The sequence below is a fragment of the Bos javanicus genome, chromosome 18, assembly GCF_032452875.1.
Source record: "Bos javanicus breed banteng chromosome 18, ARS-OSU_banteng_1.0, whole genome shotgun sequence".
Taxonomy (NCBI): Eukaryota; Metazoa; Chordata; class Mammalia; order Artiodactyla; family Bovidae; genus Bos; species Bos javanicus.
This window is the reverse complement of record NC_083885.1, coordinates 4,079,451-4,101,642: the sequence shown is the minus strand read 5'-3', so window position 1 is coordinate 4,101,642 and position 22,192 is coordinate 4,079,451. Positions and strand designations below refer to the sequence as shown.

General features: G+C 39.8%; 1 long non-coding RNA gene across 1 annotated transcript; it reads left to right on the top strand.

Moving 5' to 3' along the window:
• The first annotated feature begins 759 nt into the window (after positions 1 to 759).
• LOC133229981 (uncharacterized) lies at positions 760 to 21,324 on the top strand. Its single transcript, XR_009730687.1, has 3 exons — positions 760 to 1,804; positions 3,157 to 3,231; positions 21,252 to 21,324. It is a non-coding gene; the product is annotated as an uncharacterized LOC133229981 (long non-coding RNA).
• Positions 21,325 to 22,192: the final 868 nt, after the last annotated feature.

The window sequence follows — 22,192 nt, the reverse complement described above, 5'->3', positions numbered from 1 at the left end:
CAGGCATTCATTCATATACACCTTCAGGATAGTTCAGTGGAGTGTTTTGTTTTGTTTTGTTTTAGCTGAAACTGTTCCCCTTTCTATAGCTCTTAGGTTTGAAAGTAGCCTTCTGTGTGATAGTTATTCTTCTAATTCCTCTCTGTAGGGGCTGAAAATGCCAAGACTCTAAAAGGAATCAGAACATCCCCCTCCATTCCTTTCAGGATGTTTTAATGATTATGATCCTATTACAGATACAGCATTTTCTTTTCCCTCTTTAAAGAAGTGGGATGAATAAAGGAAACAGACAACTAGCATTAAATTGCCAAAGTCAAGGTAAAAATGGGAACTTCTTACCTGCATAAATGGACTTTTTTACAACATTGCATTGGAAATCACTAAGAAAACCCTGTTTTTTAAGAATGTGTCCTTAAATTGTATGCTTTCCTGCCATTAAACATTTATTTTCTTCAAACAAATCAAGAATGTCATTCATACAAAGCCTTATTATCTTATAAACTACAACTAGGCTTATTGAATATGAATACATTCTGTACTTAGATGCATTATAAAATGCTGTGCTCTGCTTTGGGGGAAAAATCCCCTTTTCTGTGTCACATTGGCTTATGAATATTATAACAGTTCTTTTCTGTTCACATTCAGTGAACTGAGACAACCTTCACTCCCGTATTTGGAATCTCCTTCTGTAAATTTATCTTATGAGAATGCATATTCAATGTTTGAATGTCTCTGAAGGAAAACCAATATGGAAAGTTTATAACCTTTATGGTTACTTTGGGTTTTGTTTCATTTTTCAGTATATATCAGACAAATTTTTTCATATGTTCCCTTTTCAAAGAGCAGTTAAATAGATTTCACAGAGTAGATGATGCTACTATTTTTCTCACCAGGAAAGCTTTGTTTTGACATATGGCATGCATAACAATTATCTTCCCTGATTAACAGCCTATGTGAGTATCATGGCTACTTAGGTTATGTAACCCTTTGCCTTCTGAATAGTTCAGATATTTTTATTTAGAAAATATTAGAAGGTTCTCTTTCCAATCACTGAATAAAAATGTTATTTTTATTAAACATCTGAATTTAGAAACTATATGCAGAATATGCCAATGGTAGACAGCATTGTGAAGTCCAGGGCCAAGAAAGGTAAGAATTTTTTTATGCTGGGAGGAATCTTTCCCTACCTCTTTCTTGTCACTTGTAAAAATGTATATAACTGTTAAGTGTGAAGTGATCCCAAAGCAGAGCTAATAGTCAATTAACATGCTTTTATTGGGGCAAAATAGTTCTAGTTCAGTAAATATGTTAAAAAGTAAATGGGATCTGGGTTGAAGCCTGGCGAGCCCATCTCCATGGAAGCGTGTCCTGTGAGCCCCCTGCAGCCGATGTTCCTGGCAGCTCAGGTCTGGGCACCTGGGCTCTGGAGCCAGTATCTGGGGAAGCCAGTACCTACCATGATCTCCAGGGAAGTCCTCACATTTCTGTGGCTCTGGAGCATTATCATCAAGAGCAAGGCCACATCTCTCAGAAGCTTCTAAGTGTCCTTCTAAGACCGTGCACCATGAATCTGGATTCCTACTAAATGAGAACAAGAGAATATACAGCAAGATGATCTGTCTTCAATCCAGTGCATCTCTTACAGGAGGAAACACCTCGTCGTGTCCCAGGCTGGAGGCCCTCCTGAAGGATCTGTTCCTGGTGATGTGATTTCAGCTTTCATCCACTCCCCTGGCTGGACCCGTCACACTGGGGATGACAACCTGAACACGGGGAGCTGAAAGTCTCTTCTCTGGCATCACAGGTGATTTATGGCAGTAGACTTTTTTTTTTTTTTTTTACATGGACATATTGAAGAGCTGTCAGATCGTGTTGATGAAGTACTCAGGCTCAGGAGGCACACTGCCAAGGCTGAAAACAAGATGATGGTAAAGCATCTTACCTTGGCACCTGCCAGCAAGTTCTCTATGCTTTAGCTTGATTTCCCAATAAATAAGCCAGGGATGATGATGGTGATGATACTAACAGTAGGAGTTACCTCACAGGATTGTTTCAAATATATGAAATTAATTTATGTAAGATAACACGGCAAAATCTAGAACATGGTAGACACGTGTTTGGCTCCTAAATTACTCTAAGTACATATCTTATAGGGAAATTATGATACAGTAAAATTACATTATTCAAAAGGATTATTTGCACACAGCAAGCAGTAGTCATACTCTGCATTTTTGCAGCATCCCTGAACTAGGGGTGCAGTCATCTCAGAGATTCAGGGGATTAAAGGATGGAGCCACTGACAAGTGAGCATTTATCCTCAGGCTTCTCTGTAACCACTGGACTAGGAGACATCAACCCAGGGCGGGATGGAGGGGTGGCATCTGAGAGCTCAAAAGAGGCCCCTAATCCAGCCTGATTGGCTGGGAGGTTCAAGGAAGAGTAAGGCTGTGTTTTCACCTAGGTGGGTGTATTAATTTTCTATCACTGTGGAAACAAAGTAGCACAAAATTAGTGGCTTAAAACAGTGTAAATGTATTGTCTTTGTGGCAGTCAGAAATCTGAAATGGGTCTCAGTAGAGACAGAATCACCATGGTGACAGGGTTGTGCTGCATCCTTCCTTCCAGAGGCTCTTGGGGAGAATCCACTTCCTTGCCATCTCCAGGTTAGAACCCACCCCCATTCCCTGGATCAGGGCCCCTTCCCTCATTTCCAAAGCCAGCAACTGAGGCAGAGTCCTCCTCACATCACACTGCCTTCCTCTCACCTGCCTTGAGCCTCCACCTTCAATTTAGGGACACCTCTTGCTATTATATTGTCGAATAATAATACTGTTCCCTGATAGCTCAGTTGGTAAAGAATCTGCCTGCAATGCAGGAGACCTGAGTTCAATCCCCAGGTTGGGAAGATCCCCTGGAGAAGGGAAAGGCTACCCACTCCAGCATTCTGGCCTGGAGAATTCCATGCACTGTATAGTCCATGGGGTCACAAGGAGTTAGACACGACTGAGCGACTTTCACTTCATTTGGGGCAGGGTGGGGCCGGGGCGGTTCATTCTGCTTAGCACTGAATGCTAAGGAACAAACTGGGAAGGAAGGAAGAAACACAACACCACAACACTAAGGATTGAATTTTTTTTTTTTTTTTTTTCGCTGCAGTGAGGGCAGTTCCCTGTCCAAGAATCAAACCTGTGACCCCTGCAGTGGAAGCAGTCTCAACCACTAGACCGCTAGGTAAGTCCCTGAAAATGTTTTTTAATACATAAAGATACGAAAGGAAAAAAATACCTCCCCTTCCCACACAGTTGAACACAAAGAGAGGAAATTCGACTTAGCAAGGCTTTCCAAGATTGCTTGCTTAAAAATTCTCAAATAGGTTAATATTACCAAAATGTCTTCCTGTTAGTTTTTGAGAGAAATACACAGAGTGTAATGAAAGCATCCAGTCATCTGATTGCACAATAGACGGGGGAAACTGAGGGATGGTTTCATCTTTGCTCTGCATAGACTCTGTTCATATTCTAGCAGCATTAATTTGCAAACCTCATGTCCTTTATTATTATTTTTTTTGTACTGTCCAGCACTCTTATCAGAAAAACAAAATCAGCTTGTAGGTCAATGACGTCAATCCAAACAGGAAGAAAAATAAAAACAAAGAGAGTAAAAAGGTGATACTGATTGTATTTAAGCATATTTAAAACTGCTCCAGTTTTGCTTTCATATAAAATTGTAAGGTAAAAACAGTATATAATTATCGTTTAAAAAAATCAGCACTTGGAATATGCTAAAAAATAGTTCACAAACCTTCCATAATACCCCTGACTCCAGTTTTCATTCTTAAGTATAGTTCCCATTAATATTTGGTATATGCATCATTCTTGGTGTTTTTTACGCATGCCCATGTACCCATTAAATAATCAGGATGAAAATATGCATTGCTCTGCAGTGTGGTCTGGTTTGAGATGACAGAGTTGAATTAGGAAACATTTCCATATTTGATATTTAATATATCTCTCCAGGAAGAAGAGATATCTTTCCACTATGTCAGAATCTCTTATCTGTGTACTCTAGTTATCTTCAGTTCAGTCCAGCCCAGTTCAGTCGCTCAGTCATGTCCGACTCTTTGCAACCCCATGAATTGCAGCACGCCAGGCCTCCCTGTCCATCACCAACTCCCGGATTTCATTCAAACTCATGTCCATCAAGTCGGTGATGCCATCCAGCCATCTCATCCTCTGTTGTCCCCTTCTCCTCCTGCCCGCAATCCCTCCCAGCATCAGAGTCTTTTCAATGAGTCAACTCATCACATCAGGTGGCCGAAATATTGGAGTTTCAACTTTAGCATCAGCCCTTCCAAAGAACACCCACGACTGATCTCCTTTACAATGGACTGGTTGGATCTCCTTACAGGCCAAGGGACTCTCAAGAGTCTTCTCCAACACCACAGTTCAAAAGCATCAATTCTTCGGTGCTCAGCTTTCTTCACAGTCCAACTCTCACATCCATACATGACTACTGGAAAAACCATAGCCTTGACTAGACAGACCTTTGTTGGCAAAGTAATGTCTCCACTTTTGAGTATGCTATCTCCGTTGGTCATAACTTTCCGTCCAAGGAGTAAGCATCTTTTAATTTCATGGCTGCAATCACCCTCTGCAGTGATTTTGGAGCCTGTTTCCCCATCTATTTCCCTTGAAGTGATGGGACCAGATGCCATGATATTCATTTTCTGAATGTTGAGCTTTAAGCCAACTTTTTCACTCTCCTCTTTCACTTTCATCAAGAGGCTTTTTAGTTCCCCTTCACTTTCTGCCATAAGGGTGGTGTCATCTGCATATCTGAGGTTATTGATATTTCTCCCAGCAATCTTGATTCCAGCTTGTGTTTCTTCCAGTCCAGCGTTTCTCATGATGTACTCTGCATATAAGTTAAATAAGCAGGGAGACAATATACAGCCTTGACATACTCCTTTTCCTATTTGGAACCAGTCTGTTGTTCCATGTCCAGTTCTAACTGTTGCTTCCTGACCTGCATATAGGTTTTTCAAGAGGCACAGTCAAAGGCTTTGGCATAGTCAATAAAGCAGAAATAGATGTTTTTCTGGAAATCTCTTCCTTTTTCGATGATCCAGCAGATGTTGGCAATTTAATCTTTGGTTCTTCTGCCTTTTCTAAAACCAGCTTGAACATCTGGAAGCTCATGGTTCACGTATTGCTGAAGCCTGGCTTGGAGAATTTTGAGCATTACTTTACTAGCGTGTGAGATGAGTGCAATTGTGCAGTAGTTTGAGCATTCTTTGGCATGGCCTTTCTTTGGTATTGGAATGAAACTGACCTTTTCCAGTCCTGTGGCCACTGCTGAGTTTTCCAAATTTGCTGGCATATTGAGTGCAGCACTTTCACAGCATCATCTTTCAGGATTTGAAATAGCTCAACTGGAATTCCATCACCTCCACTAGCTTTGTTCGTAGTGATGCTTTCTTTTATTATTTTTTTAATTAATTTTTTTTTTACTTTACAATATTGTATTGGTTCTGCCACACATCAACATGAATCCACCACAGGCGTACACGTGTTACCCGTCCTGAACCCCCCTCCCACCTCCCTCCCTGTACCATCCCTTCGAGTCATCCCAGTGCACCAGCCCCAAGCATTTGTATCGAAACTGGACTGGCGATTCATTTCTTATATGATAGTATACATGTTTCAGTGCGGTTCCCCCAGATCCTCCCACCCTCTCCCTCTCCCATAGAGTCCAAAAGACTGTTCTATACATCTGTGTCTCTTTTGCTGTCTCACATACAGGGTCATAGTTACCATCTTTCTAAATTCCATATATATGCGTTAGTATACTGTATTGGTGTTTTTCTTTCTGACTTACTTCACTCTGTATAATAGGCTCCAGTTTCATCCACCTCATTAGAACTGTTTCAAATGTATTCTTTTTAATGGCTGAGTAATACTCCATTCTGTTGTACCACAGCTTTCTTATCCATTCATCTGCTGATGGACATCTAGGTTGCTTCCATGTCCTGGCTATTATAAACAGTGCTGCGATGAACATTGGGGTACACATGTCTCTTTCAATTCTGGTTTCCTTGGTGTGTATGCCCAGCAGTGGGATTGCTGGGTCATAAGGCAGTTCTATTTCCAGTTTCTTAAGGCATCTCCACACTGTTCTCCATAGTGGCATATACTAGTTTGCATCCCCACCAACTGTGTAAGAGGGTTCCCTTTTCTCCACACCCTCTCCAGCACTTATTACTTGTAGACTTTTGGATAGCAGCCATTCTGACTGGCGTGAAATGGTACCTCATGTGGTTTTGATTTGCTCTGATAATGAGTGATGTTGAGCATCTTTTCATGTGTTTGTTAACCATCAGTATGTCTTTTTTGGAGAAATGTCTGTTTAGTTCTTTGGCCTATTTTTTGATTGGGTTGTTTATTTTTCTGGAATTGAGCTGCAGGAGTTGCTTGTATATTTTTGAGATTAGTTGTTTGTCAGTTGCTTCATTTGCTATTATTTTTTCCCATTCTGAAGGCTGTCTTTTCACCTTGCTTATAGTTTCCTTTGCTGTGCAGAAGATTTTAATTTTAATTAGGTCCCATTTATTTATTTTTGCTTTTATTTCCAATATTCTGGAATGTGGGTCATAGAGGATCCTGCTGTGATTTATGTCGGAGAGTGTTTTGCCTATGTTCTCCTCTAAGAGTTTTATAGTTTCTGATCTTACGTTTAGATCTTTAATCCATTTTGAGTTTATTTTTGTGTATGGTGTTAGAAAGTGTTCTAGTTTCATTCTTTTACAAGTGGTTGACCAGTTTTCCCAGCACCACTTGTTAAAGAGATTGTCTTTAATCCATTGTATATTCTTGCCTCCTTTGTCAAAGATAAGGTGTCCATAGGTGCGTGGGTTTATCTCTGGGCTTTCTATTTTGTTCCATTGATCTATATTTCTGTCTTTGTGCAAGTACCATACTGTCTTGATGACTGTGGCTTTGTAGTAGAGCCTGAAGTCAGGCAGGTTGATTCCTCCAGTTCCATTCTTCTTTCTCAAGATTGCTTTGGCTATTCGAGGTTTTTTTTGTATTTCCATACAAATTGTGAAATTATTTGTTCTAGGTCTGTGAAAAATACCATTGGTAGCTTGATAGGGATTGCATTGAATCTATAGATTGCTTTGGGTAGTATACTCATTTTGACTATATTGATTTTTCTGATCCATGAACACGGTATATTTCTCCATCTATTAGTGTCCTCTTTGATTTCTTCCACCAGTGTTTTATAGTTTTCTATGTATAGGTCTTTAGTTTCTCTAGGTAGATATATTTCTAAGTATTTTATTCTTTCCGTTGCAATGGTGAATGGAATTGTTTCCTTAATTTCTCTTTCTATTTTCTCATTATTAGTGTATAGGTATACAAGGGATTTCTGTATGGTGATTTTATATCCTGCAACTTTACTATATTCATTGATTAGTTCTAGTAATTTTCTGGTGGCATCTTTAGGGTTTTCTATGTAGAGGATCATGTCATCTGCAAACTGAGAGTTTTACTTCTTCTTTTCCAATTTGGATTCCTTTTATTTCTTTTTCTGCTCTGATTGCTGTGGCCAAAACTTCCAAAACTATATTGAATAGTAATGGTGAGAGTGGGCACCCTTGTCTTGTTCCTGACTTTAGGGGAAATGCTTTCAATTTTTTACCATTGAGGATAATGTTTACTGTGGGTTTGTCATATATAGCTTTTATTATGTTGAGGTATGTTCCTTCTATTCCTGCTTTCTGGAGAGTTTTTATCATAAATGGATGTTGAATTTTGTCAGAGGCTTTCTCTGCATATATTGAGATAATCCTATGGCTTTTATTTTTCAATTTGTTGCTGTTGCTGCTAAGTCACTTCAGTCATGTCCGACTCTGTGTGACCCCATAGACGTCAATCCACCAGGCTCTCCTGCCCCTGGGATTCTCCAGGCAAGAACACTGTAGTGGGTTGCCATTTCCTTCTCAAATGCATGAAACTCAAAAAGTGAAAGTGAAGTCACTCAGTTGTGTCCAACTCTTAGCAACCCCATGGACTGCAGCCTACCAGGCTCCTCCGTCCATGGGATTTTCCAGGCAAGAGTACTGGAGTGGCGTGCCATTAATGTGGTGTATTACATTGATTGATTTGTGAATATTGAAGAATCCTTGCATCCCTGGAATAAAGCCCACTTGGTCATGGTGTATGATCTTTTTAATGTGTTGTTGGATTCTGATTGCTAGAATTTTGTTAAGGATTTTTGCATCTATGTTCATCAATGATATTGGCCTGTAGTTTTCTTTTTTTGTGGCATCTTTGTCAGGTTTTGGTATTAGGGTGATGGCATCATAGAATGAGTTTGGAAGTTTACCTTCCTCTGCAATTTTCTGGAAGATAGGTGTTAGCTCTTCTCTAAATTTTTGGTAGAATTCAGCTGTGAAGCCATCTGGACCTGGGCTTTTGTTTGCTGGAAGATTTCTGATTACAGTTTCAATTTCTGTGCTTGTGATGCATCTGTTAAGATTTTCTATTTCTTCCTGGTTCAGTTTTGGAAAGTTGTACTTTTCTAAGAATTTGTCCATTTCTTCCACATTGTCCATTTTATGGGCATATAATTGCTGATAGTAGTCTCTTATGATCCTTTGTATTTCTGTGTTGTCTGTTGTGATCTCTCCATTTTCATTTCTAATTTTATTGATTTGATTTTTCTCCCTTTGTTTCTTGATGAGTCTGGCTAATGGTTTGTCCATTTTATTTATCCTTTCAAAGAACCAGCTTTTGGCTTTATTAATTTTTGCTATGGTCTCTTTTGTTTCTTTTGCATTTATTTCTGCCCTAATTTTTAAGTTTTCTTTCCTTCTACTAACCCTGGGGTTCTTCATTTCTTCCTTTTCTACTTGCTGTAGGTGTAGAATTATTTATTTGACTTTTTTTTGTTTCTTGAGGTGTGCCTGTATTGCTATGAACTTTCCCCCTAGCACTGCTTTTACAGTATCCCACAGGTTTTGGGTTGTTGTGTTTTCATTTTCATTCGTTTATATGCATATTTTGGTTTCTTTTTTGATTTCTTCTGTGATTTGTTGGTTATTCAGCAGCGTGTTGTTCAGCCTGCATATGTTGCAATTTTTAATAGTTTTTCTCCTGTAATTGAGAACTAATCTTACTGCATTGTGGTCAGAAAAGATGCTTGGAATGATTTCAATTTTTTTGAATTTACCAAGGCTAGCTTTACGGCCCAGGATGTGATCTATCCTGGAGAAGGTTCCATGTGCACTTGAGAAAAAGGTGAAATTCATTGTTTTGGGATGAAATGTCCTATAGATATCAATTAGGTCTTACTGGTCTATTGTATCATTTAAAGTTTGTGTTTCCTTGTTAATTTTCTGTTTAGTTGATCTATCCATAGGTGCGAGTGGGGTATTAAAGTCTCCCACTATTATTGTGTTATTGTTAATTTTCCCTTTCTTACTTGTTAGCGTTTGTCTTACATATGCAGTGCTCCTATGTTGGGTGCATATATATTTATAATTGTTATATCTTCTTCTTGGATTGACCTTTGATCATTATGTAGTGTCCTTCTTTGTCTCTTTTCACAGCCTTTGTTTTAAAGTCTATTTTATCTGATATAAGTATTGCTACTCCTGCTTTCTTTTGATCTCTACTTTTATGGAATATTTTTTTCCAGCCCTTCACTTTCAGTCTGTATGTGTCCCCTGTTTTGAGGTGGGTCTCTTGTAGACAACATATATAGAGGTCTTGTTTTGTATCCATTCAGCCAGTCTTTGTCTTTTGGTTGGGGCATTCAACCCATTTATGTTTAAGGTAATTATTAATAAGTATGATCCTGTTGCCATTTACTTTTTTGTTTTGGGTTCGAGTTTATACACCCTTTTTGTGTTTCCTATCTATAGAAGATCCTTTAGCATTTATTGGAGAGCTGGTCTGGTGGTGCTGAATTCTCTCAGCTTTTGCTTGTCTGAAAAGCTTTTGATTTCTCCATACTTGAATGAGATCCTTGCTGGGTACAGTAAGGATCTGGGCTGTAGGTTATTTTCTTTCATCACTTTAAGTATGTCCTGCCATTCCCTCCTGGCCTGAAGAGTTTCTATTGAAAGATCAGCTGTTATCCTTATGGGAATCCCCTTGTGTGTTATTTGTTGTTTTTCACTTGCTGCTTTTAATATTTGTTCTTTGTGTTTCATCTTTGTTAATTTGATTAATATGTGTCTTGGGGTATTTCACCTTGGGTTTATCCTGTTTGGGACTCTCTGGGTTTCTTGGATTTGGGTGATTATTTCCTTCCCCATTTCAGGGAAGTTTTCAACAATTATCTCCTCAAGTATTTTCTCATGGTCTTTCTTTTTGTCTTCTTCTGGGACTCCTATGATTCGAATGTTGGGGCATTTAATATTTCCTGGAGGTTCTGAGATTGTCCTCATTTCTTTTAATTCATTTTTCTTTTTTCTTCTCTGATTCATTTATTTCTACCATTCTATCTTCTACTTCCCTAATCCTATCTTCTGCCTCCGTTATTCTACTATTTGTTGCCTCCAGAGTGTTTTTGATGTCATTTATTGCATTATTCATTATATATTGACTCTTTTTTAATTTCTTCTAGGTCCTTGTTAAACCTTTCTTGCATTTTCTCAATCCTTGCCTCCAGGCTATTTATCTGTGATTCCATTTTGATTTCAAGATTTTGGATCATTTTCACTATCATTCTTCGGAATTCTTTATCAGGTAGATTCCCTATCTCTCCCTCTTTTGTTTGATTTGGTGGGCATTTATCCTGTTCCTTTACCTGCTGGGTATTCCTCTGTCTCTTCATCTTGTTTATATCACTGTCTTTGGGATGGCCTTTCTGTATTCTGGCAGTTTGTGGAGTTCTCTTTATTATGGCGTTTCCTCGCTGTGAGTGGGGTTGTACGGGTGGCTTGTCAAGGTTTCCTAGTTAGGGAAGCTTGTGTCGGTGTTCTGGTGGGTGGAGCTGGATTTATTCTCTCTGGAGTGTAATGAAGTGTCCAGTAATGAGTTATGAGATGTCAGTGGGTTTGGAGTAACTTTGGGCAGCCTGTATATTGAAGCTCAGGGCTGTGTTCCTGTGTTGCTGGAGAATTTGCATGGTATATCTTTCTCTGGAACTTGTTGGCCCTTGTGTGGTGCTTGGTTTCAGTGTAGGTATGGAGGCTTTTGATGAGCTCCTGTCGGTTAATGTTCCCTCGTGTCAGGAGTTCTCTGGTGTTCTCAGAATTTGGACTTAAGTCTCCTGCTTCTGGTTTTCAGTCTTATTTTTACAGTAGTCTCAAGACTTCTCCATTTATACAGCACCATTGATAAAACATCTAGGTTAAAGATGAAAAGTTTCTCCACAGTGAGGGACACCCAGAGAGGTTCACAGAGTTACATGGAGAAGAGAAGAGGGAGGAGGGAGTTAGAGGTGACCTGAATGAGATGAGGTGGAATCAAAAGAGGAGAGAGCAAGCTAGCCATAAGTCACTTCCTTATGTGCACTCCAAAGTCCGGACTGCTCAGAGATGTTCACAGAGTTATACAGAGAAGAGAAGAGGGAGGAAGGAGACAGAGGTGGCCAGGAGGATAAAGGGGAGAATCAAACGGAGAGAAACAGATCCCGCCAGTAATCAGTTCCCTAAGTGTTCTCCACTGTCTGGAACACACAAAGAGATTCACAGAGTTGGGTAGAGAAGAGCAGGGGGAGGGAGGAAACAGAGGTGACCTGGTGGAGAAAAAGGAGAGTCCAAAGAGGGAGAGAGCAGTCAAGCCAGTAATCTCGCTCCCAAGTGAAAATGGGTACTGAAAATTGGGTTCTTAAAGGTACAGAATTGACAACAAATACTAAAAAGCAAAGATTAAAAATCTAGAGTAGAGGTTGGATTTTCAAAAATATAATATTAAAGAAAAGAAGGAAAAAAATGTCACAAAAATTATAACAAAAAAAAATATATATATATATGAAGTTTGTTTTAAAAAATAGGGTCTCTTTTTTTTTTGCAAAGTAATAGTAGGTTATAAAAATGAAAATTAAAGGAATAATAGAGGACTTAAAAATTAAAAAAAAAAAAAGAATGATAGTAAAAATAGTAAAAATATATCTAGGACTTTCTTTGGTGGTGCTGTGGGCAGTGTGGGATCAGTTCATTTTCGGATAGTTCCTTGGTCCGGCTTATATTTCTCAAGATCTGTAGGCTCCTTCCTATGTAGTCGGTACTAAATACAGGGTTTTAATCTATTGCACCTGTCACTTCCAAGGCAGTTCCCTCTGTTTTAGCTTCTTCTGTTTGCTGGTCTCTTCAGTGTCTGATTTCCGCCCTGACACAAGGGGGCGGTGGTGGACACTTTTTTAGGCTCACTTGTTCAGTCGTGCTGTGGGGAGGAAGGGACACTGCAAACAAATAACACTGGCGTGTGCTCACAGTGTCTCAGCCACACTGGGCCTGCCCCTGCTCACGGCGCATGTGCCCTCCCTGTCCACACTGCTCAGGCTCTAGGTTGCTCTGCCAGGAACCATCCAAGGCCAGCCCTGGGCTGCATGCACCTCCCAGGTCTAAGCTGCTCAGGTTCAGGCACTCGGGTAGTCCTCAGAGGTGCAGATTCAGTTGGGCCTTCGTTTTGTGCCCTTCCCAGGTCCAAGCAGCTCAGGTGATGAGGTGTTTGGTGAGCACGGTCACTGCGATTTATCTCCTCCCCCGTCCCTGCCACTCAGTTTTCTGGATGTACAACCGGCACACCTTCTCAGGTGGATGTTGACCGTCCAGAACCCCAAGAAATCTTAGCAAAGAAGCCTGCTTGCAGTTTGGTAGATAATGTCTCTGTGGGGCTGCCATTACCCCCTTCCGGCTTTGGCTGCCTGTCACTGGAGAGGGATGGTCTGCAGCGAGCTAGCTCTGTTCAGTCCTTTGTTCTGTGAGCGGGCCTGGCAGTGTCTTAGTTAGGGCTTTTCACATGGTAGTTATCCCGCAGTCTGGTTTGCTACCACAAGTTAGTTCCTCAGATTGTCCTCGGGGCATTCAGGCCCGGTCCTTACTCTAAGCAATGCAGCCCGAGCCTCCCTGCCCAGCTCCCGCTTGCTAGTGGCGGATGCAGGCGTCTGCGCTGCTTCTCCCCTGGGGGAGTTACAGTTGGACACGTAATCTGTGGGTTTAAATTATTTATTTATTTTTCCTTCCGATTTTGTTGCCCTCTGGTTCCAGGGCTCTCCACAGACTCGGCAGTGAGAATGTTTCCTGGTGTTTGGAAACTTCTCTCTTTTTAAGACTCCCTTCCCAGGACGGAGCTTCATCCCTCCCTCTTTTGTCTCTTTTTTTGTTTTCTATATTTTTTCCTACCTCCTTTCGAAGACACTGGGCTGCTCTTCTGGGTGCCTGATGTCCTCTGCCGGCATTCAGAAGTTGTTTTGTGGAATTTACTCAGCATTTAAATGTTCTTTAGTTGAATTTGTGGGGGAGAAAGTGGTCTCCTCGTCCTATTCCTCTGCCATCTTAAGACCCCCCCCCCCCCCCGGCCTTGTGATGCTTTCTAAGGCCAACTTGACTTCACATTCCAGGATGTCAGGCTCTAGGTGACTGATCACACCATCGTGACTATCTTGGTCATGAAGATCTTTTTTGTATAGTTCTGTGTATTCTTGCTACCTCTTCTTAATATCTTCTGCTTCTATTAGGTCCATACCATTTCTGTCTTTTATCAAGCCCATCTTTGCATGAAATGTTCCCTTGGTATCTCTATTTTTCTTGAAGAGATCTCTAGTCTTTCCCATTCTGTTGTTTTCCTCTATTTCTTTGCATTGATCGCTGAGGAAGGCTTTCTTATCTCTCCTTGCTATTCTTTGGAACTCTGCATTCAGATGCTTATATCTTTCCTTTTCTCCTTTGCTTTTCGCTTCTCGTCTTTTCACAGCTATTTCAAGGCCTCCCCAGTTCATCAGGCACTCTATCTATCAGATCTAGTCCCTTAAATCTATTTCTTACTTCCACTGTATAATCATAAGGAATTTGATTTAGGTCATACCTGAATTGTCTAGTGGTTTTCCCTACTTTCTTCAGTTTAAGTCTGAATTTGGCAATAAGGAGTTCATGATCTGAGCCACAGTCAGCTCTCAGTCTTGTTTTTGCTGACTGTATAGAGCTTCTCCATCTTTGTCTGCAAAGAATATAATCAATCTGATTTCGGTGTTGACCATCTGGTGATGTCCATGTGTAGAGTTTTCTCTTGTGTTGCTGGAAGAGGGTGTTTGCTATGACCAGTGCCTTTTCTTGGCAAAACTCTATTAGCCTTTGCCCTGCTTCATTCCGTATTCCAAGGTCAAATTTGCCTGTTACCCCTGGCCAGTCCTCTATAATGAAAAGGACATCTTTTTCTAAAGATGTCTAAAGCTCTAAAAGGTCTTGTAGGTCTTCATAGAACTGTTCAACTTCAGCTTCTTTAGCGTTACTGGTTGGGCCATAGACTTGGATTACTGTGATATTGAATGGTTTGCCTTGGAAACAAATAGAGATCATTCTGTCGTTTTTGAGATTGCATCCAAGTACTGCATTTTCGACTCTTTTGTTGACCATGATGGCTACTCCATTTCTTCTGAGGGATTTCTGCCCGCAGTAGTAGATATAATGGTCATCTGAGTTAAATTCACCCATTCCAGTCCATTTCAGTTCGCTGATTCCTAGAATGTCGACATTCACTCTTGCCATCTCCTGTTTGACCACTTCCAATTTGCCTTCATTCATGGACCTGACATTCCAGGTTCCTATGCAATATTGCTCTTTACAGCATCAGACCCTACTTCTATCACCAGTCACATCCACAACTGGGTATTGTTTTTGCTTTGGCTCCATCCCTTCATTCTTTTGGAGTTATTTCTCCACTGATATCCAGTAGCATATTGGGCATCTACCGACCTGGGGAGTTCCTCTTTCAGTATCCTCTCATTTTGCCTTTTCATACTGTTCATGGGGTTCTCAAGGCAAGAATACTGAAGTGGCTTGCCATTCCCTTCTCCAGTGGACCACATTCTGTCAGACCTCTCCACCATGACCCACCCGTCTTGGGTGGCCCCACACGGCATAGCTTAGTTTTACTGAGTTAGACAAGGCTGTGGTCCGTGTGATTAGATTAGCTGGTTCTCTGTGATTATGGTTTGTGTGTCTGCCGTCTGATGCCTCTCACAACACCTACCATGTTACTTGGGTTTCTCTTATCTTGGACGTGGGGTATCTCTTCACGGCTGCTCCAGCAAAGCGCAGCTGCTGCTCCTTACCTTGGACGAGGGGGAGCTCCTCACAGCCGCCCCTCCTGACCTTGAACATGGAGTAGCTCCTCTTGGCCCTCCTGCACCTGACCTAGTTATCTTAGTAGAGTTCTAAAGCTTTCTATGTAACAACCAGACATTTTTTTGAGACTTACTCATAATGTGTTTTAATTCTTCTTCCTATCTTTGTTTCTGTTAATGGTCAATTTACCTACCCGACTCTTTCCTTTTGGAAACATTCTTCTGCCACATCCTGCAGTAAGGAAACCATTGTTTCCTTGTTCTATTTCAAGGATACAGTCATCTACAACCTCTGGCCTCCTTAGTGTCCACCTTCTCCTTAGCTTTTCCAAGTACTGTGGGTGAAGCTCTCCTGTTATTCCTATGATGGAACAGATTTTCAGGAAGAGTCAGTTTTTTGTTTTTGTTTTTTCTTTAGCAGTTTGTGGAATTTCCCCATTTTCCATCCATGTACCCAAGGGCCATCTCCAGTGGGGACACAGCATGAATTCCAGCCCTGGCCCAGCAGCCACAACCTAGTTTTACAAACTCTGATACACAGTAACCTCTGTGGTAACTACTTTCTCATCAGTCAAGAAGGCTGGGGTGGGTGGGGTTCAAAGCACATTATGAGCCCTGATGCTAGCTCAGTTGGTAAAGAATCGCCTGCAATGCAGGAGACTGCAGTTTGATTCCTGGGTCGGGAAGATGCCCTGGAGAAGGGATAGGCTACCCACTCCAGTATTCTTGGGCTTCCCTTTTGGCTCAACTGGTAAAGAATCCACCTGCAATGCAGGAGACCTGGGTTCGATCCCTGCTTTGGGAAGATCCCCTGGAGAAGAGATAGGCTACACACTCCAGTATTCTTGGGTTTCCCTGGTGGCCCAGCTGGTAAAGAATCCACCTGCAATGCAGGAGACCTGGGTCTGATCCCTGGGTTGGGAAGATCCCCTGGAGAAGGGAAAGGCTACCCACTCTAGTATTCTGGCCTGGAGAATTCCATGGACTGTATAGTCCATGGGGTCACAAAGAGTTGGACACAACTGAGAGACATTCACTTTCACTTAATGAGCCCTGGGGTTCTGTGGGGCAACCCTGGGATAGAGGGTAGGCTGGAGATAAAGTTTGTCCTACTTCAGTGAGCTCATATTTTACAGTTGAAAGTCATATTTTGTTTTGTTTTTTACCTAATAGAAGGCCTGATCCTTAAGCAAAATACAGAAGCTCGCTAAATATACTCTCTATATCAACATCTCTGAGAGAATCATATAGAAGCTCCTGTTTTAGGAATGAAACATAAAATATTTGTAGAACTTATCTAAAATTACCTAAACCAAGTCCTAATTTACTCTTAACTTAATAAAAAAAATGTGTAGGTTCTCTGCATTTTAGTAGACTCGGCTCCTTTTAATCTGATATTTGTATTATCAAAAGCAAATATATTTGATATTTTATAATTGGAACACATTTTCATCACTGTAAAAATTCAGACCTCTTCTGGAAACTTTGGTTTCTTTTTCTAACAGCTACTTTCCAACCTACCCTACTTTCCCAAACAAGATTGATTTCTCCCAGTCATAGGAATCTACTGGTTTAAAACTCCCACAGCTAAATTTATTTTATAATTACTTTCAGTTGTGCTACACTAGAAATGATAAGGGAAAGTCATAGTATAATTACTAAGAGTACAAGTAGCTGGATATTTTGGCCATGTGTTTGTGTAGTCACATGTTCCTTGCTGCAACTATGGTTTGAGCAAAGTGATTAATCTCTGTGTATCTCTTTTTTTCAGAATCTCTAAAATGCTTTTATGAAAGTTAAATGTTATAGGTTTTATATGTTAATCACTTGGTACAGTGCCTAGCATATAGGAGACTGCAGTTGGCTGATAACATTGAATTGTATGCTTTTTCTGTGTCAGCCCAAGAAACTAAAACCTTACCATCTAGTGCCAAATTAAATACACACACATACGCTATAAATTTTATTATCATTATTGAAAGAGGTTAACTTGGAACAGTTTAGGTATTTCTACTTCCTATATTTTTTAATGAAAAAATTTAGAAATTCATGAAAGTATATGATGGATCCTCATTGTTTAATCATGGAAAATATAATCTAGACAAAATAATAGTACACAGAACACCATGGAGCAGATAATGCTGTGTGTCACTGGACCACTAACACAGAGGGAGGAAACACAGAGTAAATATAAAGGCTAAAACTTCACCTGCCCAGCTTCCAGAGCAGACATTGCAAAACTGATAATGTCCCTCTTTGCAGATATGTGGAATGATCTTACTATTCTCAGCACACACTTCAGGCAGCCACCATCATAACAACCAGAAATCCATTAGGGATGAGTCCTATTTTTATCACCCCCATTCTCAGGTAATGCTATAAAGAAGGGCTCAGAAATACACAGAGAATGTCAATGAGTTAATTTCCTCCAGATAAAAATAAGCGTGAAACCAATAAGTAGCAAACAAAACCATGTTCCTATAACTAAAACATACTTAGAAAAATGTACCTAAAATGAATAGTCAATATAACAAAGAAGACTGAAAAGTAAGTGCAATATTGAGCTTAGTTTTAAAATCTGATTTAAAAGAATATTTTCTTTTTTACCACAACTGAGAATTACTGTGAAGCAATGGAGACTCAGTAAAATCATATCAATCAAATACAGAACTGAAATGTGTATATAAATTTGTAACTAGTGCAGGATGAACTTAATTTTCAAACGTACAAAGTAAATACCTTAATATTGCACTTTAATTGTCATCAAGTTCTTAAAACAGTTTTTGTAAAATACATTCTGATTTAAATACTTTCAGAATATAATTTCTTCTAAAAATATGTTTTTAGAGCATTATTTGTCTCGTTGTTGACATTATACTGGAAAGCATGGAAACAGAGAGCATGTAAGACTCAAGTAAAATAAACTGTGTACTTGTTTTCAAATACAGATTCCCAAAATACTAGAACTAAAAGCCTTTTGAAGGATTAACTGCCCCAATCTTCCTCAGCCTTCCCTTTAACCGTTTATATCTTTATCTTATATGCAAGAGAGCTATATCCTCTTAACAGTGTGTATGTGTGTGTTATACATACATATATATATATGAATATGTATCTCTAGAAATCACCTGGGGTTTTTTTAATGAGATGACATAAATAATTTAATGTCTTTCCCCTCTTTTTTGTGTATTAAAATGAGACTCAGAAGGGTCAAGTGACTTGGCCAAGCATATAGTCAATCAGTCAGAAATTAGGAGAAGCCCCTGAGGCCCAGGGATCTTTGTTCAGTTTCTTTTTCCTTTGTTTGTACACTTAAATCAATAGGAAACTTTAACCAATTAACTATGCATAGAATCCTTTCATCTATAAAGTCACAAATACTCCATAAGTTCATATGCACACAAAGAATAAGATAATAATTTTCAATGACAAAATACAAGATTATTTTATTGGAGTACACTTTGAGTAAATATATGAAATAACATCTTATGTAAGACTGCTAGAAACTTAGAGTCAGCCCCTTAAATTACAGCAATCATATTTTAATGAGTTCTAGCATGCATGTTGAAATCCACATTGAAATTGCGGACCATATTAACATACATAGCTAAGTATAGTTTCCTGAGGGAACCTTTGTTTCCCTCTATAGTAACAGCTCCTTTGGGCCCGTACGTAGCTTAGTGGTGAAAATCTAATTGCCCCTTGCCCTCTGTGTACATGGCAGACATGTCTCAGGATGAATCAGATCATAAATGATCGTAAAACTCTGTAGGTTATTCCAGAGACTCCTTCATCATCACTGTTTTGTCTGTGGAGTGAAGATGTATAGATGTATTAAAGGTATTTCGGTTAATTATTTATATATTGAGGTCTTGATTTCACAGTTCAAGCAAAAGCAGAATACTACTTTCCAGTATTGTTTCTGAGGAGAATAGCTATTTGAAAATTAGCAATTACTTTTAAAAAATTGAAGTATAGTTGATTTACAATATTGTGTTACTTTCAGGTGGATAGCAAAGTGATTCCGTTATATATATTTTCCATTGCAGGTTATTATAAGATATTCAGTATTGTTCTCTGTTATACAGTAAATCCTTGTCTACTTTATATATAATAGTTCAGTTCAGTTCAGTCGCTCAGTCGTGTCCGACTCTTTGCAACCCCATGAATCGCAGCACGCCAGGCCTCCCTGTCCTACACCAACTCCCAGAGTTCACTCAGACTCACGTCCATCGAGTCAGTGATGCCATCCAGCCATCTCATCCTCTGTCATCCCCTTCTCCTCCTGCCCCCAATCCCTCCCAGCATCAGAGTCTTTTCCAATGAGTCAACTCTTCACATGAGGTGGCCAAAGTACTGGAGTTTCAGATTTAGCATCAGTCCTTCCAATGAACAACAAGGACTGATCTCCTTCAGAATGGACTGGTTGGATCTCCTTACAGTCCAAGGGACTCTCAAGAGTCTTCTCCAACACCACAGTTCAAAAGCATCAATTCTTCGGTGCTCAGCTTTCTTCACAGTCCAACTCTCACATCCATACATGACCACTGGAAAAACGATAGCCTTGACTAAACGGACCTTTGTTGGCAAAGTAATGTCTCTGCTTTTCAATATGCTATCTAGGTTGGTCATAACTTTTCTTCCAAGGAGTATATATATATTAATCCCAAGCTCTTAATTTGTCCCTCCTCCTACCTCCCTTTGCCCTTTGGCCACCACAAGTTTGTTTTCTATGTCTGTGAGTCTGTTTTCCATTTTGTAAATAGATTCATTTGTATTATTTTTTTTAATTTCACATAAAAGAAATAAAAGCAAAAATAAGCAAATGGGACCTAATCAAAAGCTTCTGCATAGCCAACGAAACCATAAACAGGATGAAAATACAACCCTCAGAATGAGAGAAAATATTTGCAAATGGTCCAACCAAAAAGGGGTTAATTTCCAAAATACACAGTAACATAAAAAACAACCCAATCAAAAAATGGGCAGAAGGCCTAAATAGACGTTTCTCTAAAGAAGATATACAGATGGCCAACAGACATGTGAAAAGATGCTCAACACGGTTGATTATTAGAGAAATGCAAATAAAAAACCACAATGAGGTATCATTTCACACAAGTAGGATTGGGTACCATCAAAAAGTCTACAAACAATAAATACTGGAGAGAGTGTGGCGAGAAGGGAACCCTCCTACACTGTTAGTGGGAATGCAAATTGGTGCAGCCGCTATGGAGAACTGTGGACGTTCCTTAAAAAACTAACAATAGAACTACCATACGATCTAGCAGTCCCACTCCTGAGTGTATATCTAGAAAGCACAAGAAGTCTAATTTGAAAAGATACATGTACCCCAGTGTTCACAGCAGCACTGTTTACAACAGCCAAGACAAGGAAGCAATCTAAGTGTCCATCAGTGATCAAAGATGTGGAACATGTATACAGTGGAATGTTAGCCATAAAAAATGAAATAATGTTAGCCATAAAAAATGAAATAATGTCATTTCCAGCAACATGAGTTGGACCTAGAGATTATCACACTAAGTAAATCAGACGGAGAAAGCAATTACTTTTAAGAAGACTATGCATATCTTAAAACATTTATAAAATGAGAAAATTTATTGGAGGGGGAATATCTTTTTTTTTTTTCAACACCAAAAACATTTTGTACTGGGGTATAGCCGATTAACAACATTGTGATAGTTTCAGGTGAGCCAGAAAGGGGCTCAGCCACACGTATACATGTATCCATGGGGGGAGGGTGGCGGTAATATCTTAATGAGCCAACATCTAGGAATGAAATCTGCCACTAAGCTCACTCAAATGCATGATGTCCTCCAAATTCAAGTCACTGTATATTTTGTTTCTTGGACAATAATTTCATACCATTCTTGTTGTTTACTTGCAGTGAGCACCATCTCAAATGCATCCAATTAGTTTTTCTTCTTTCACAGGTTACCCTTGGTGAAATTGATCCAACCAGCAGGTTGTGTACCAATTAAAAAGCTTATTTATATTGGGTTGGCCAAAAAGTTCATTTGGTTGGCTAACCCAGGAGTAACTATCTTTTCAATCTCTCTCTGCAGTTGCATTGTGTCTTCTGTGATTTACAACATATCACAGACTTTTAACTCAAGCTTCCTATAATAAAACTTTGGGGTTGCTTATAGAAGAGATGATTTTTCTTTTTTTTTTTTACTACTGACAATAGCTGTAGACTCACAGAATAGCAGATTCAGGTGAAAAGGCCTTTATTTTAGGCTGTCAAATATAGTAGCCCCTAGAGAAGGCAATGGCACCCGACTCCAGTACTCTTGCCTGGGAAATCCCATGGACGGAGGAGCCTGGTGGGCTACAGTCCATGGGGTCACGAAGAGTCGGACACGACTGAGCGACTTCACTTTCACTTTTCAGTTTCACGCATTGGAGAAGGAAATGGCAATCCACTCCAGTGTTCTTGCCTGGAGAATCCCAGGGACGGGGGAGCCTGGTGGGCTGCAATCTATGGGGTTGCACAGAGTCGGACACGACTGAAGTGACTTAGCAGTAGCAGCAACATATATCTATTTAAATATACAGTCCTTAACATTAAATACTAAACATTCAGTTTTTAGTTCAGTAGCCACCTTTCAATGTGCAGTAGCCACCTGTAGTTTCTGGCTATTACATTAGACAGGGCAGAGAACATTCATGTCATCACAGAAAGTCCCAGTCCACAGGTCTGTAGGTTCTATATCATTCCTAGATGAGATCTTAAGATCTGTGAAGATCAAAGGGTTAAAATTCTCCTTTTTCAAATGTAGCTCTTTGTCCAAAGACAAATGACTTAAGTGCATTTCACTTAAATCACTAAATTTAAAAGGAATCTCATCTGTGTAATTGTGAGTAGATATTC